Source organism: Hoplias malabaricus, chromosome 1 (genome assembly GCF_029633855.1).
Source record: "Hoplias malabaricus isolate fHopMal1 chromosome 1, fHopMal1.hap1, whole genome shotgun sequence".
Classification (NCBI taxonomy): domain Eukaryota; kingdom Metazoa; phylum Chordata; class Actinopteri; order Characiformes; family Erythrinidae; genus Hoplias; species Hoplias malabaricus.
In genome coordinates this window covers 71,467,830-71,483,667 of record NC_089800.1, presented here as the reverse complement: position 1 = coordinate 71,483,667, position 15,838 = coordinate 71,467,830, and positions in this window count along the sequence as shown.

Sequence of the window (15,838 nt, the reverse complement as noted above, 5' to 3'; positions counted from 1 at the left end):
TTGCAGACACTTTTATTCTGGGTAATAAAAACTTATACAACAACTATGAGATATATAAAAATGTGTATAAGCCTGATATAATGATTATGCTGGAAATGTTAACACTGTGCTGGGTTAAAATTATTTACTAATCTAATTTATAAAGAACAACAAAACAATGCTATTAAGGAAAAATTTGTAAATTGGACTGTGTATGGAAAACTGTTAAAATGTTTGTCTAAAATTCAGTTTAATCAGAATTGTCCTCCCAGAAAACACAGTGCAAAATACCAATGGACCTCCAAATATGCAGAGGACCAACTGTGGTCCACTGTCTCCTTGCTATCTGATTATATTTCAGGCAATGCAATGTAACTAACAAAAACAATGCTAAGCAACAGAATGGAACACAATAAAATGAATGCTAGTGGCAGCACTAACAGAAAAGAAAATTTCGTTAGTAAAATTCCACAATGACCACTCCCAACACAATTGTTGTTTATGCTTCAAAGCTCACCTCTTTACACAACGCCTACCGGATCTAAGTTCATGAATAGGCAAAATATACATTTATGGAGGCATATTAATAACTAAAACTATGTATTCTTCTATGATTATGAACCTATTAACAGTTTTAACCGCAGTATTTAACCACAAAATCAGTTGTCACAATGTGCTATGTCATTTCCTTTGAGAAAATGTCACGGGACAGCCTAATTTCACCAGAAATCTATAGTTACACTCAAAAAATTAAGTTGATATGTCTTGATTTAACCCATTTATAAAATGAACCTAAAATATTTGTGTTAACTGAACATAATTATTCTAACAGATAATCAAAAATATCAATATCAAAATCAATCACCCCAAAATGAAAGAAAATAATGAAAATGAAATGAAATGTGAATGTGTGGGCTCACATACGAGCCTGTGAATAAGGTTGAGACATGCCTCTTCAGCCTTTCGCCGTGTCTAATTGGTGGATTCGTGTGTTTGTCTTCTGCATTGCTTCTGTAATTCATTAATTTGTCCGTCCGTTCATCAATGTTTTTGTTTGAAACTGATAAATTGACACTAAAGAAATCACTAATGCCTTACCCATCCCTTCAGTTACACTCCATGATTTATTCAGTCGATGTCGGAGAAATGCTTGAAAGTATTTATATACTCTGAAATGGTGTGGTGCTTTTGTAAAGCAGCGATGAGAACAGAGCTTCTGAGCCTGATGGGTTTGAGTCAAATGATGAAGAAAATGCTCAATTACATAAACTTCAAATTGTGCAGAACTCTGCAGCTTGCCTCCTCTCACACTCGCTCACAACAACACATCACACCTGTCTTGCAACATCTCCACTGGCTACACATATTCTAAGGTCCTTCTCTGCTCGATTACTCAACGTTCCACCATCCAGATTGCAGGGGTATGGTGATCGTGCCTTCTCAAGGCTGGCTCCTCATCTCTGGAACTCCTTATACCCACTTGTTCAAGAGGCCAACTCCATTTCCACATTAAAATACAGACTTAAAACCTACTACTTCTCTCTTGCCTTCAGTTCCCATTAATGTTAGTCAAATCAAATCAAATCAAATTTATTTATATAGCGCTTTTCACAACTGGTGTTGTCACAAAGCAGCTTCACAGAATTCCAGTAAGACAAGATTTGACATGAAATGTAAAGACAAATGTAAAACCCTCAAGTGAGCAAGCCAGGGGCGACAGTGGCAAGGAAAAACTCCCCCAGCTGAGGAAGAAACCTTGGGAGGAACCAAGGCTCACAAGGGGTGACCCATCCTCCTCTGGTCAATCTACTGGTGATGATAGTTAGTAGTCCATGAGAACTTCAGTGTAGGGACAGCTTCAAGGCACTTGGTGGTTGCTGGAGCGTGGGCAGCTGGTCTGAAGCGTGGAGGAGGATCTCGACAGTCATCCATCAGTGTCCAGACAGACAGGTGGGCAGTCGTTTACTCGGAAAGATGTAAATGGATGGAATTAGTTTTGAACTGTTTTGTGTTTGTAAACTAGAAAATATGAAAATTTCCAGAGTGTGGCTAATGACTCCGGCAGATCTGACTATGACAGCATTAACTAAAAGGAGAGAACCAGAAGGACACACAGACACGGGAGCATCCTGAAACACTGGCATCCCTCCGCTCCACCGTCAACAAACCTGAGTGATCGCGAGAAGCGGCGGGACGACAGCACCAGCGTCTCAGTATACTATAATTCCCTGTGTCCATGGACCCCCCGGATCTGCCGCCTTTATCTATGGGGGAGCATTAGCTACCAAATGATAAACTAAACAAATGAGTTTTTAGCCTACATTTGAAGATTGCGACTGTGTCTGAGTCCCGAACATTTTTTGGAAGATCATTCCAGAGTTGGGGGGCTTTATAAGAAAAGGCTCTTCCCCCAGCTGAGGCCTTCTGAATTCTGGGAACATTTAAAAATCCAGTATTCTGTGATCTGAGTGAACGTGGAGGCTCATAATAGGAAATTGTATCTTGAAGATATTCAGGAGCAAGCCCATGTAGAGCTTTATATGTTAATAACAAAATTTTGTAGTCAATGCGGAATTTAACAGGCAGCCAATGAAGTGATGATAAAACTGGGCTGATATGTTCAAATTTTCTGGTTTTAGTGAGGACCCTAGCTGCAGCATTTTGAACTAGTTGAAGTTTTCTTAAATTGCTGCTGGTGCATCCTGACAGTAGTGCGTTACAGTAGTCAAGCCTTGAAGTAATAAAGGCATGTACTAATGTTTCTGCGTCCTGGAGGGATAAGGCATTTCTAATCTTAGCAATATTGCGAAGATGTAAAAAAGCTGTCCTAGTGATACTACCTATGTGTTGATCAAATGATAAATCCGGGTCAATTATGACACCAAGATTTTTTGCTGCTGAACCAGGTTTAACTGGAAAGTTAGCTAGATCTAAAATTAAATCTGATAATTTATTTCTTGTCACTTTTGGACCCAAAAGCAGGACCTCTGTTTTGTTGCTGTTTAGAAGGAGGAAGTTACGCAACATCCAGCCTTTCACGTCTTTTACACAGTCCTCTATTTTCTTTAATCTGTGTTTGTCATCGGGCTTGGCTGAAATATACAATTGTGTGTCGTCTGCGTAACAGTGAAAGTTAATGTCATGGTTTCTTATAACTGTGCCTAGCGGTAACATGTATAATGTAAATAATAATGGTCCTAAAATAGAGCCTTGTGGAATTCCAAATCTTACTTTAGAATAATTTGAATTTAGATTGTTTACTTTTACGAATTGATAACGTTCCGTTAAGTAAGATTTGAACCATAATAGGGCTGTCCCTGTGATTCCAACCATGTTTTCTAACCTTTCTATGAGAATATTGTGGTCTATTGTATCGAAGGCTGCGCTTAGGTCAAGAAGCACCAACAGGGATACGTGGCCTTGATCAGAGGCAAGAAGAAGATCATTTGTTATCTTGACTAGAGCTGTCTCTGTACTATGATGTTGCCTGAATCCAGATTGGAATTTTTCATATATATGATTCTTATGTAGATATGAACTAAGTTGTTGGGCCACAGCTCTTTCTAAGATCTTAGACAGAAATGGCAAATTAGAAATAGGCCTGTAATTAGACAGTGTACTAGCATCAAGATTTGGTTTCTTGATCATAGGTTTAATAACTGCTAGTTTAAAAGCTTTGGGTACATGGCCCAGACTAAGCGATGAGTTTACTATAGTTAAAAGAGGATCAATAATAGCTGGTAGTACTTCTTTGAGCAACTTTGTGGGAATTGCGTCAAGTGTGCAAGTTGTACAGTTTGCGGAGGTGATAATCTTCTCTAGTTCTAATTGTGGGAGTGGGTAAAAGGTTTCAAGTCTTTCTTTTACAGTTATATTATGTTTTATTTCATTCACATCAGGTGGCAGCCAGGATGGATTTGATCCTGTGGCTAGAGTTTGTTGTCTAATATTCTCAATTTTATTATTAAAAAAGTCCATAAAATCTTTACTGGTGAGAGTTGCTGGAATTAGTTGTTCAGAACCTGCTTGATTTTTTGTAATTCTAGAAAACACACTAAACAGTGCTCTCGGATTATTTTTATTATTGGAGATCAGCGAGGCCAGATATGCTGAGCGAGCTTTAGTGAGGGCATTTCTATACTCTATAAGGCTGTCCTTCCAGGCAGAATGAAACACTTCAAGCTTGGTTGATCGCCATTTCCGCTCTAGTTTTCGTAATGTTTGTTTTAAAGTACGGGTCTTATCGTTATACCATGGTGCGAGCTTTTTCTGTCTTATACTTTTATGTTTAAGTGGTGCTACCTTTTCTAAAGTAGATCGACAGGTATTTTCTAGGTAGTCAGTTAGTACATCTAGGTCCATTGGGTCTGATGGAGTTGGAACTGGGGTCGATAGTTCTGGTAGGTTTTCTATAAATTGTAGGGCGGTAGATGGTTTTATTATACGCCTTGTAGAATAGCGAGGGTTCTTACATAGATTATGGATAAAACGTAGCTCATATGAAATTAAGTAATGATCGGAGATTGCTGAGGATTGCGGTAAGATATTAATTTTGTCAATGTTAAGACCTAGTGTCAGAACTAAGTCTAAAGTGTGGCTGCTGTAGTGTGTAGGCCCTGTTACATTTTGAGTAATACCAATAGAGTCTAAGATTGAGGTAAATGCCTTTTTTAGTGGGTCACTTTCCTTCTCGAAATGGATATTGAAATCTCCTACAATTATAACTTTATGATTGCACACCGCTAGGTTTGTAGCAAAATCGCTGAATTCTTTCAGAAATTCTAAGTAAGGCCCTGGTGGTCTGTAAATGTTGCATAATAAAAATGCGTCCTTTTTTGTGACCGGATTTGTAATAATAGTGGAGAGAACCTCAAAAGAAGAAAAGGTGTCACATTGTTTAAGACTAATTTCTAGGGTATTTTGGTAAATTACACATACTCCACCTCCTTTGCCTGATATTCTTGGGCTATGTGCATAATTATAGCCTAGGGGGGTGGCTTCATTTAGTGCTAAATATTCATTTGGTTTAACCCACGTTTCCGTGAGACAGAAAACATTGAATTTATGATCACTTATAATATCATTTACGATGAGTGCTTTTGAGTTTAGCGATCTTATGTTGAGTAACCCAAATTTTAGTTCTGAGGTGTTGCTGCTAGGTGTTGTGTATGATTTAATATTGATTAGGTTGCTGAAACAGGCTGATTTTGTTTTTCTACTTTTACATTTAGTTCGGGGGGAAGACACAGTCTCAATACAGTTGAACCTGGGTGACGCCTCAAGACAGTTCGCAGACGGTCGGTTTAGCCTGTCTGTCTGCGGCCTGGTCCCGGCTCTGGATTGTCAGCAGCTATCTACACTACTCTGCCGACTAACTAAAAGACTATGTGCTATACTGCAAGAAAGTAAGGCAGCACCCTCCCGCGTGGGGTGGATACCATCCCTACCTATAAGACCAGGCTTGCCCTCAAAACGTAACCAATTGTCTATAAAGCCCACTTGATTTTCGGAACACCACTTGGACATCCAGCAGTTTAGTCATCCAGTTAGTCTGTCCGTGATCTGTCTGTCTCTGTTGTGATTTTATAATTATGTTTTCTGTTCTCATGTCTGAGTTTTCTGCATGTTTATTCTGAAAACTGTAAGCGACACTGAGTACTTGAAAAGCGCTAAATATACATAATGTGTAATTATTATTATTTACACAAGGAAATAACTTGTACACAGTAAACATTACTTAGGTAGAGATTATGAAATTGTGTGAAGTGAACATAGACTATGACTTTCACAATGTGAACTAAACATTACTAAGGTTTAGACTATGAACTTTTGCAATGTGAAGTAAACATTACTAAGGGTTAAAAAATAAACACTTACAGAGTGCAGTAAACATTATTTGATAGCCAGCTGTAGCAGAACAGCGGCTCCTGTGCTGGTACACACCTGAACAGTGGCTCATGTTCAATATTCATTCATTCATTGTCTAACCGCTTATCCAGTTCAGGATGGCAGTGGGTTAGGAGCCTACCTGGAATTACTGGCCGCAAGGCACATCCTGGAGGGGGTGCCAGTCCTTCGCATGGCGAATGTCAATGTTATAAAAGTAATTTTATTTTTTATCCAATGTAATTAAGTTGCTTATGGTGACCTTTACAGTGACATGTATAATAGGCAGACTCTGAAAGTACCATTCAGCTGACTTTCCTCATGTTTTCCTGCTCTGCTCAACTTTTAGCTCAAGATGGGGGATTATTAACTAACAATATACCTTTAGATCATGTGGGAATACCAAACTATGCAGAGCAGTAATTTGGTATAAAAAAATTTATATTTATGAAAATTAAATAGCCTGCCTCATGCAACATTTAAATCACTAAATTAACAAATTAATGTACGTATATGTGTATGTATATGTATATGTGTATGTATATGTACATGTGTATGTATTTGCTACAAAATTAATTTAAATCCTTAACATTGTTAAAGTAGTTTCTGTAATGTTTGCTCTGTGTGGATGATTGATAAGGCTTAAGGAATATTATTCAGAATATTTAAAGCATATTATTCAGAAATAACACTTTTTTATTGTTGAATGATCCAGTGACCTGTGTAGAGCCTCTGGTTGTCTGTGTGACTGTATTAATCATAGAGCATAAATTAAAGCATAAGGCATAAATTAAATTAAAGCAACACTGGGTATTTTCCTTACAATTACACCTCTACTACAATCATTGTGATGCTACGTTACTACTATAATGTAATAACGATTGATTATGTTGTGAAGCAACACCTAGTAGGGACTTGCCCACTGAAGAACAGGAGGTATGCAGAGCAACATATGGCTGCAGTCTTTAATTTTTAAACAAAGTGCTGCTGTATGGTCAGGGAAGCTGACAGACTGTGTAGTCTAAAATGTAATTGAAACAGCTCTGGCTGACAGTGTTTCAATGTTAATCTACTGGGGCAGAACAGGTGTTTGCCACAATGTGACATTGATTTACAAAAAAAAAATCTATTATAAATATATTCAGTATAAAAATGCTTCTTTATATATTCATATGCTTCTTGAAATAGGTGTCACCAACACAGCATGTTCTTTTAAAAAATATATATCTACATGTACAACCAGAAATCCAGCACTCACATTATTCCCATCTGGAATAACCTTTGTTTATGTAGGATAATTTAATCTTCCAGAAGATTAATCCTTGACATTTTTCGAAAGTCCTTATAAACTCAATTATATTTCCCTTCACCCTGCTCAAAGGATATTTCAATATAATAGAGTATAACCATCTAAAGATTTTGGCACAGAGTACTTATGTAGATTTATGAGATATTTTCCCCTGATTTTTTTTTAGTTTCTATATAGGCTTGCTTTTTTGCTATAATCAGTATTGCGTAATTTAGCTCTCAAACATATTTTCTCTGATGTGTAGGCATTTCCAATAAGTAAACAATTGGAATTCAAATAATAAAAAAAATGTTAGCTAGTACATTTTCATAGAAAATGCACCTTTCATGACTTCAAGAATATAATGGGTTGGATGTTGGATATTTTGGACCATAGATGATTTTCATGATAATCGGTCATTAATAGACTGAACACCATGTACAATAAAAATAAAAAACTTTTAACACACAAACACATCTAATATTTTTAAAATTAAGGTAAAAACCTCTGTTCTGCTGTGTTTGCCATTGTTCTGCTGTGTGTATGGGTGTTCTAACAAGTTGTTCTACCTTGTCAAAATGTGCTATTTTGCAGCCCTTCGCTCAGACCTAAGGTTTTTAATGTTTTCATGATTTTTGTGTTAAATCACAAGTTCACTGTTATTATTTGCTTGAAAATTCCAAACGTGTACAGACACCCCCCCCCACCCCACCCCCCAAAATTACAACAAAGGCATGGACACTGTCACACAAAATATTAATACTTGATAACTCTTAGCAGAGAAAAGTCATGTTTTAAGTAATGTATGTAAAGCTAATTCAGTAAGCTAAAGCATTTAGAACAACTTGTTTTTAAAATAGTCTGGCAAACTAACTGTTTTATGGTCAGGAGCCTGTATATTTAGCTAGCACTTAAACTGTTGTTAATTAAATGCAAAAATTGTTTTCTTACCAGTATGACTCTTTCTCTCAGTGTGGTCAGCTGGCACAGGTGAAAAAAACAACAAAAAAAACCTGGTAAATAAAAGGGGGTGGCACAGTGGCGCAGCAGGTAGTGTTGCAGTCACACAGCTCCAGGGACATGGAGGTTGTGGGTTTGAGTCCCGCTCGGGGTGACTGTCTGTGAGGAGTTGGTATGTTCTCCCTGTGTCCGCGTGGGTTTCCTCCAGGTGCTCCGGTTCCCTCCCACAGTCCAAAAACACACGTTGGTAGGTGGTAGGTTGTCTTTTCTAACCCACAACCTCCAGGCCCCTGGAGCTGTGCGACTGCAACACTACCTGCTGCGCCACCGTGCCGCCCCAGGAGGAAAATGTTACCAGAAAATGAATTTCCTGTCCTTGGAACATGGCTGGACATTCAATGTTCAAATGGAAACTGAAAAAGAAACCCCTGTTGCATTAGAACAAGGACAAAGTAACCCAAGCAAAGACACTGGTTTAAAGGATCCTGAGTGTGTCGGACGGTTTACACGCACAACAGAAGGACCTGATCGCTTGCAGTATGCTCAGTTGGGAAATCCAATGATTTCTATTGTTTGGGCTTCATTTCATGGGCTGAGCACAGCTTTTACTGAAGCCTTAAGAGAATTTCCAGAGTCTGATGCCTTACCTTGTTTCTACAAAAAACCTATTACTGTCCAGCCATTTCATGCACAGGGATGTGCATGGATTTAGGTGGGGAGGATGTAACCCAGGTTATAAAACCAGGGGGAAAAAATATGAAAACAAGACTGCTAATTAAAATAAACAGAATTATATTATATACAATTATATCTAACATACCATTACTAATTATGGGAGCTAAACTGAGAAAGTGTATAAAATAAGCACATGAATACAAAAAGAGATACTAAAGTACATATCTGTATATTTGTTACATGTGCAATCATTTTGAACCTCTTAACTGGAAATGACTGCAATGGTGTCATTCAGACACATTCAGCCTCTTTAGAGTTCCCAGTGGAGTCAGATAAATCCCTGCATATCTGCAGTGGGAGCTGCTTAACGCGCTCAGACGAGGCTTATCCTTCACGAACAGGGGATAATGCAGATTTCTGGAGGATTCTTGCACTTACTCCTTATCTGAGCAGGAGGTGAAGCTCTTTCCGCTTTCTTCTGAAACCATATTTCAGTCTGAAAAAATTTGGTTCAATTTCACCTATTTTTATAATAGGGGAACCTTGTAATCGAAAGCCTTATCTTCTGTTGCAGAGGAATATGACCTGAACTGTATTCAGAGCCACAGTTTCAGTTAATCAGTAAGTACTGGAGAAGCAGAAGATTTGGAGAGCATTATTCCAGCCAAATGTTCCACATAGGCATTTAACTCCACCTCAAGCACACAATTTACAAGAACAATACCTGTTTCCTGAGTAGGCCCTGCAGTTCTCAAATCATAACACCTGGAAAGCTAATATATCTGCAGTTATACTGCCTTAGATGTTTGCTATAATACACTTAATAGGATTTAGTAGTGACAACATACAGCTTGAATTATTTTACCCTACCACATGACTCCGGTTATTTGCAAAGTACAAACCTTGATAAAATGTAAGCTTTGCCTCAGAATTGAGATCACATTTGTCATTTTGTAATGTTATGATATATCAGCTTTGCTTGTTCTTTCACTGTGTAGCTCATTGGCGAAGGAACTGTGGGGGGATGTGGGGGACATATCCCCCACAAAATTTTAAACAGCTGCATTGTTTGGCAGCAAGTCAGAAAGGGTGGGTCTTCTTTAAGCCTTTGTTGAGGCACTTGTTCAAATATAAAGCTGCTCCATTCATCAGCTTCACTGGCCTATGCTTCACTGTCAGAATCTGGTTTATAAAGTTAGTTTTTACCAATTCTGGGGGCAGTAATGAGAGCACAATAGATATCAGTGTTGGCTAATTACAGTTATGAAAGAGGCTTGTATATAATATCTTTTTAGGCTAACACAGGAAGATCTGAGATCTGAGAGTTATGAATGTTAATATTAGCTGTGTTCAAGTTGTGAGAATGCACACTAAACATTCAGCAATTTCACATAAGTCTCTGGCTGTGTCCCAAACTGCAGACTGCTGCACTGAATAGTATATAAAAACAAATATATAACACTCTTAGCAGTGCTTTCTGTAGTGTGGTATGTGATGCACCCTGATGCACAATTAGAAGAGACAGGAGAAGTAACTCAGGGTGTGAGGTGAGGTGAGGTTTTAAAATTGACTCATGAATGTAATGGAATAAACCCAGAAATAAGATCAATAAACAGAAATAATCCGGTATGTATAGTTTCTTATGAGCCTCTTGTGTCTCAAGCCACAAGTGGATATAAAGTTCTGTGACCTCAGTGGTAGGGACCCTATCTCTGACTTCCAACTGACTCGATATATTGCTTATAGACTCATAGCATTCATCAGTTTATAATGCTGAAATGTGATGTGATGAACAAGTGATTTTTATTTTTTTGCCTTAGTTTTAAAATGGACTAATGGGCTTAAGGTAGAAATTCCTCACAGCAGTCATTTTATACTTTAGGAGCAGGAATGCAGTATAGCTTTATTATACATGAGAATCAGCTTATAGCTAGTTAGTATTCTGGGTATGGGGTGAGCTTTGACTTAGCAAATGTGCCCCCAGTACTAAACTCACTCCTACATCCTCGGTGTAGCTTGTAATTTATGCATATATAGTACAATCAAACAGGAAATGTGGACCTTGTGATTGTGGGGCAACTGTGGTATGTTGGTTAGAGAAGTGGGTTTGGGGTTGGGAAGACATTGATTCAAATGCCTCAACTGGCAGATGAAATGGGGATGGGGGAGTGAAATCACGGTTGTCTCCTCCCTCAACATCCATTGCTGAGGTGCCCTTGGGTAAGACACCTAACCCCCAACTGCCAACTGCCTCCCAGGGTATGTGTGTGTTCTGACATTTATAAGTTGAATAACATATAAGTGTAAAAAAATAATAATTTCAAAATGTCTAGGAACTAACCTTTAAAATATGTTTTATAAGCATCATTGAAAGTGAGAAAAAGGACATAATATACCTACTGAATGGTTTACTGAATAACATACAAAGTTCTAAATATCATAGTCAAATGTGTTTTTGGTGGTGTGTAAATGCTTTGAAGCTTTATTTTTGCGTTATTTTTATTTATTTATTTATTTATTTTTGTAGTTTTGCTCTGTGTGAAGGGAAGAATTTATTGTAACTTTTACATAGGGATATACAATGACAGAAATTCTGAAGTGGTGGAATTCAATGCAGTTGACTGCACATAAAAATTTAAAATATAATACATTATGTGTTCTAAAGGCTGTATAGTTATTGTGAACACATGAAATGAAATGGGACATTCTGGAGCAGATTCATGGGCATAGGCTAGACCAGGGTTTTCAAATCTGTGGGGCAGGTGCAAGTACCGGTCTGGGGTCTCAAGGTCATGAGGTTGTAAACTTCAAACACTCAACATATAAATATAATTCTGTGGTGTCACTGTCTTGATGGTCTTTAGCTGTTGATTTTTCACCCACTATACTCCCAATAAGCCCAATAGCCATGCTGTTTCTGACTTCATTTGGAAGAACTCTTAAGACAAGGCCACAGTGAAGAATGATAAACAACCCATTGTCATTTTGTTTAATAGAATGTGATTGACAGTGACAATCTAGTATCAAAAAAGATTGACATGTATGCCACAGTTTAAAAAACTAATCTCACAAATTCTAAAAGTGAAATTAAATTGATTAAAGTGAGTAGCAAAATAATTCTTTTGAGTTTTTCAGCTAAGGAATCCACAGGCACATCAAGCATTTTCTCAATGATTTATGTTCAAGGGTCGCTGTAAAGTGGTACATGCTGTAAACTACCCCACAGTTTCACAGTGCCCCATGGCACACGGGTAGTTACATGACAAAAAAGGCCCCATTGCCCTTCTAAAAATCTCCATGACCAGAGACAGAGTAAAATGAGAGGAATTATTAGGGGTCCAAGCACTGCAAGTGCTGGAGCCCTATTGTTTTTGCTCTGTTTCCTCTTCTTCTTCTTCTTCTTCTTTTTCTCCGATGAAACGCGATGGGCAGCCCAAACCGTAGGTCCTACAGACTTGTCGTTTGGTCAACTGGTAGTAAACCCTCCCGCTACTCAGGCGCAAAGAATCAGCCCGATCAGCCTGATGGTGGCGCTATAGCGACACGGAACGCGTCGCTGCCTATATCTCCTGCCCCGTGTAGCGTAGAGACGAAATTCTTTTTTTCCCTGATTCCTCAGGTCAGACCCTACAAAAAAGCCTCAAGAACCCATAAGCTCCGCCTACTTAGATTTTGAGCTAATTTGCATAATATGCAAAATTGCACACATTTTTGAGCGCGAACTAGTCTCTGGAAATGTACCCAATATGGACATATGTGGTATCAGCAGAATCCTAAGAACCTGAACTTTAATAATTATTCAAAAAAAGTTGGAATTTCATCACTGGTCGGCTTCCAGACTCCGCCCAAATACAGGGGTGGAGCTCGAGTTCCAAAAATCACACAAATACAGCTATAACTCACAAACGCTTTCTCCGAATGTTACGATACTTCACATGCTTGATCCCTATAAGGGATGGAAGCCATAAGTACTTGGCTGTGCAACTGCAAGCCTAGGGGGCGCTGTAAAAGCAAAAAAATTGTTACGCTTCACAGGATTGTCCGATTGACATGCCGATTGGTATGCGTGTAGTGGGTGATGAGCTGACTTAGATTCTATGACGATGATGTCATATTCGAAAAAACATGGCCGCCATCGACCAATCAAATTTCAGCAGCTGTTTCATGACCTTAACAAGGTCCTATCATCATGACACTTGCATGGTATGTCCATGGCAGCACTTCCTAAGCACATAACAATTTTCATTACGATAGCCACTAGGGGGCGCATTTCAAATTTTCTACATGAAAATATGGAATATCTCAGCGAAATATAAACATATTGACAAGCAGTTTGCTTTATTGCATACTCTGCATAGTGTCTTACAACTTTGCAATTCCAACTATTGTCAAAAAATGCATAGTTTATCCACAATAGTCAGGTATGTGAAAATGGAGCTTTTCGTACTCCTCCCTGGAAATTTGTCTTATCAATAAACAACTGGTATTTTTGCAGTCTGTATAGACTGTAGGTCAATAATTATTCACAAAAGTTTGAACTTTTGACATTCTGTTGCGGCAGTAATTTAACAAATTTGCATGGGCGGGGCTCCATGCACTCTTTGAGCTATAACTACAACAAACTTCACCCAAATCAAACACAACTTGGTGCACATATGTACGTCATTACTCTGAAGCAGTCTGCTAAATATGCCCGCATTGCACAGAAAGGGGGCGCTACAATTAGACAACAACTGGTTGCATAGGTTCATAATTGATTACACTGCCACCTAGAGATGCAGTACCAGCAAGATGAGACAGTTATATTCTGATGACCATGGGAAAGGAGCTTGTGCGTTTTCATATCATTTGGCTAAAGCATTTTTCAGTTTCAGCTGTTAGTTATGTGAAGTGTGTTGATAATTATTAAAGTTCAGGTTCTTATGAATCTCATGATAACACATATGTCCATATTGGCTTTTGATCCAAGCACTAGTTCATGCTCAAATACATGTCTGTTCCCACTCACCTGCCTGGAGTCTTCTCTTTTTTGCTGAATCCCCCCTCAGCCCCTCCTTCTCCTTCTCACACACAGACTGTCACCTCTCCCCCTCCCCTCCCCCCTGCCAGTCAGAGAGGGCCAGAGGACACAGACAATTGAAAGCAGTTTTAAACAAATCAACAGTAACATAATGACCACCTCCTTATTTTAGTTTCATTATCCATGTTTTCAGCTCCACTGTCCAAAGTAGCACTTTGTAGATCTAACATTACAGGGAGGGGTGCACCTCTTGCTCTGCATACTTTCATTGCTCCCTTTCACATGTTCTTCAATGGTCAGGACACATACAGAGCAGATATGCTGAAAATGTATGACCTACTGTCTCTGCCTTTTTTATCTATAATGTGGACCAACAGAGTATGTGTGTGTAACAGTGTAGACAGTGAGTGGACACAGGTTTTAAAATTATCCAGCAGCACTGTTCTGTCTGATCCGCTCATAAGAGCACAATTCACACTGACATAGCACCACAATGTCAGTGTCACTGCAGTGCTGAGAATTATCCACCACCCATATTAAATATACTTTGTGGATGTCCTGAACATTGGGTCAGAATCCAGGGTGAAATTCCAGAGTCAGTTCTGTGCTCTGTGCTGTCTCTGTAACCCAAGCCCCATGTTCACCTGCCTGCAGAACAGAAATTCACCCACTCATCTACTACCCCTTCTTCTTACAATCCAGAGCACCAAGGATCACATTTTAAAGCACTACAAATTCTATCTTAGTGTGGCTCCTGTATCAGGAACTGTCATATGCTACGCTCCTGCTCTGCAAAGACTGCTCGCTTTCAACCTGCTCTTCAATGGTCTGGACACCCATACCTCCATACAGCAGGCATGACTCAGGTGTTGGCATTTTAAATCCCTCAGCAACACTGCTGGACAGAGAATAGTCCACAACCAAACACTGCCAGCAGAGAGTGTCTTCTGTCAACTGATGACTGACTCGAGTACAAGCTACTCCACATCATATCTGCTGTTTGGAGGTCCTGAACATTAGGGTGAGAAACCAGAGTGCAACTCCAGAGTGACTTCTGTGCTCTATGCTGTCTCTGTCATCCACTACTCCTCCATCTCATGCTACACCTCCAAAGAGATGCCAGAACAGCATGGAACACTTTATAAACACTACACAAACTTCCCCAAAAGCCCCTATTATCCCAGGACAGCTAATATGCATAGAACACCTTACAAACACTACACAAACTTCCCCAAAAGCCCCTATTGTCTCAGGACAGCTCATATGCATAGAACACCTTACAAACACTACACAAACCTCCCCAAAAGCCCCTACTATCTCAGGACAGCTCATATGCATAGAACACCTTACAAACACTACACAAACTTCCACAAAAGCCCCTACTATCTCAGGACAGCTCATATGCATAGAACACCTTACAAACACTACACAAACTTCCCCAAAAGCCCCTATTATCTCAGGACAGCTCATATGCATAGAACACCTTACAAACACTACACAAACCTCCCCAAAAGCCCCTACTATCTCAGGACAGCTCATATGCATAGAACACTTTACAAACACTACACAAACTTCCCCAAAAGCCCCTACTATCTCAGGACAGCTCATATGCATAGAACACCTTACAAACACTACACAAACTTCCCCAAAAGCCCCTACTATCTCAGGACAGCTCATATGCGTAGAACACCTTACAAACACTACACAAACTTCCCCAAAAGCCCCTACTATCTCAGGACAGCTCATATGCATAGAACACCTTACAAACACTACACAAACTTCCCCAAAAGCCCCTACTATCTCAGGAAAGCTCATATGCTAGCACATTGTTCTCCTACCAGCGAATACCAGCTTGGACCCCGGGAATTGTCGCTTGCGGCTATATTTGACCTTGTGTTTGAAAAGTGGAGGCAGTTTAGATGCAGCAACACTACAGAACACTGCCAGAGCTGGAGAAAAGCTTTTACCTGTTCTCCTGAACAGGTAAATACAAATCATATCTAAAAATATATATAGAAGTACAGAGATCT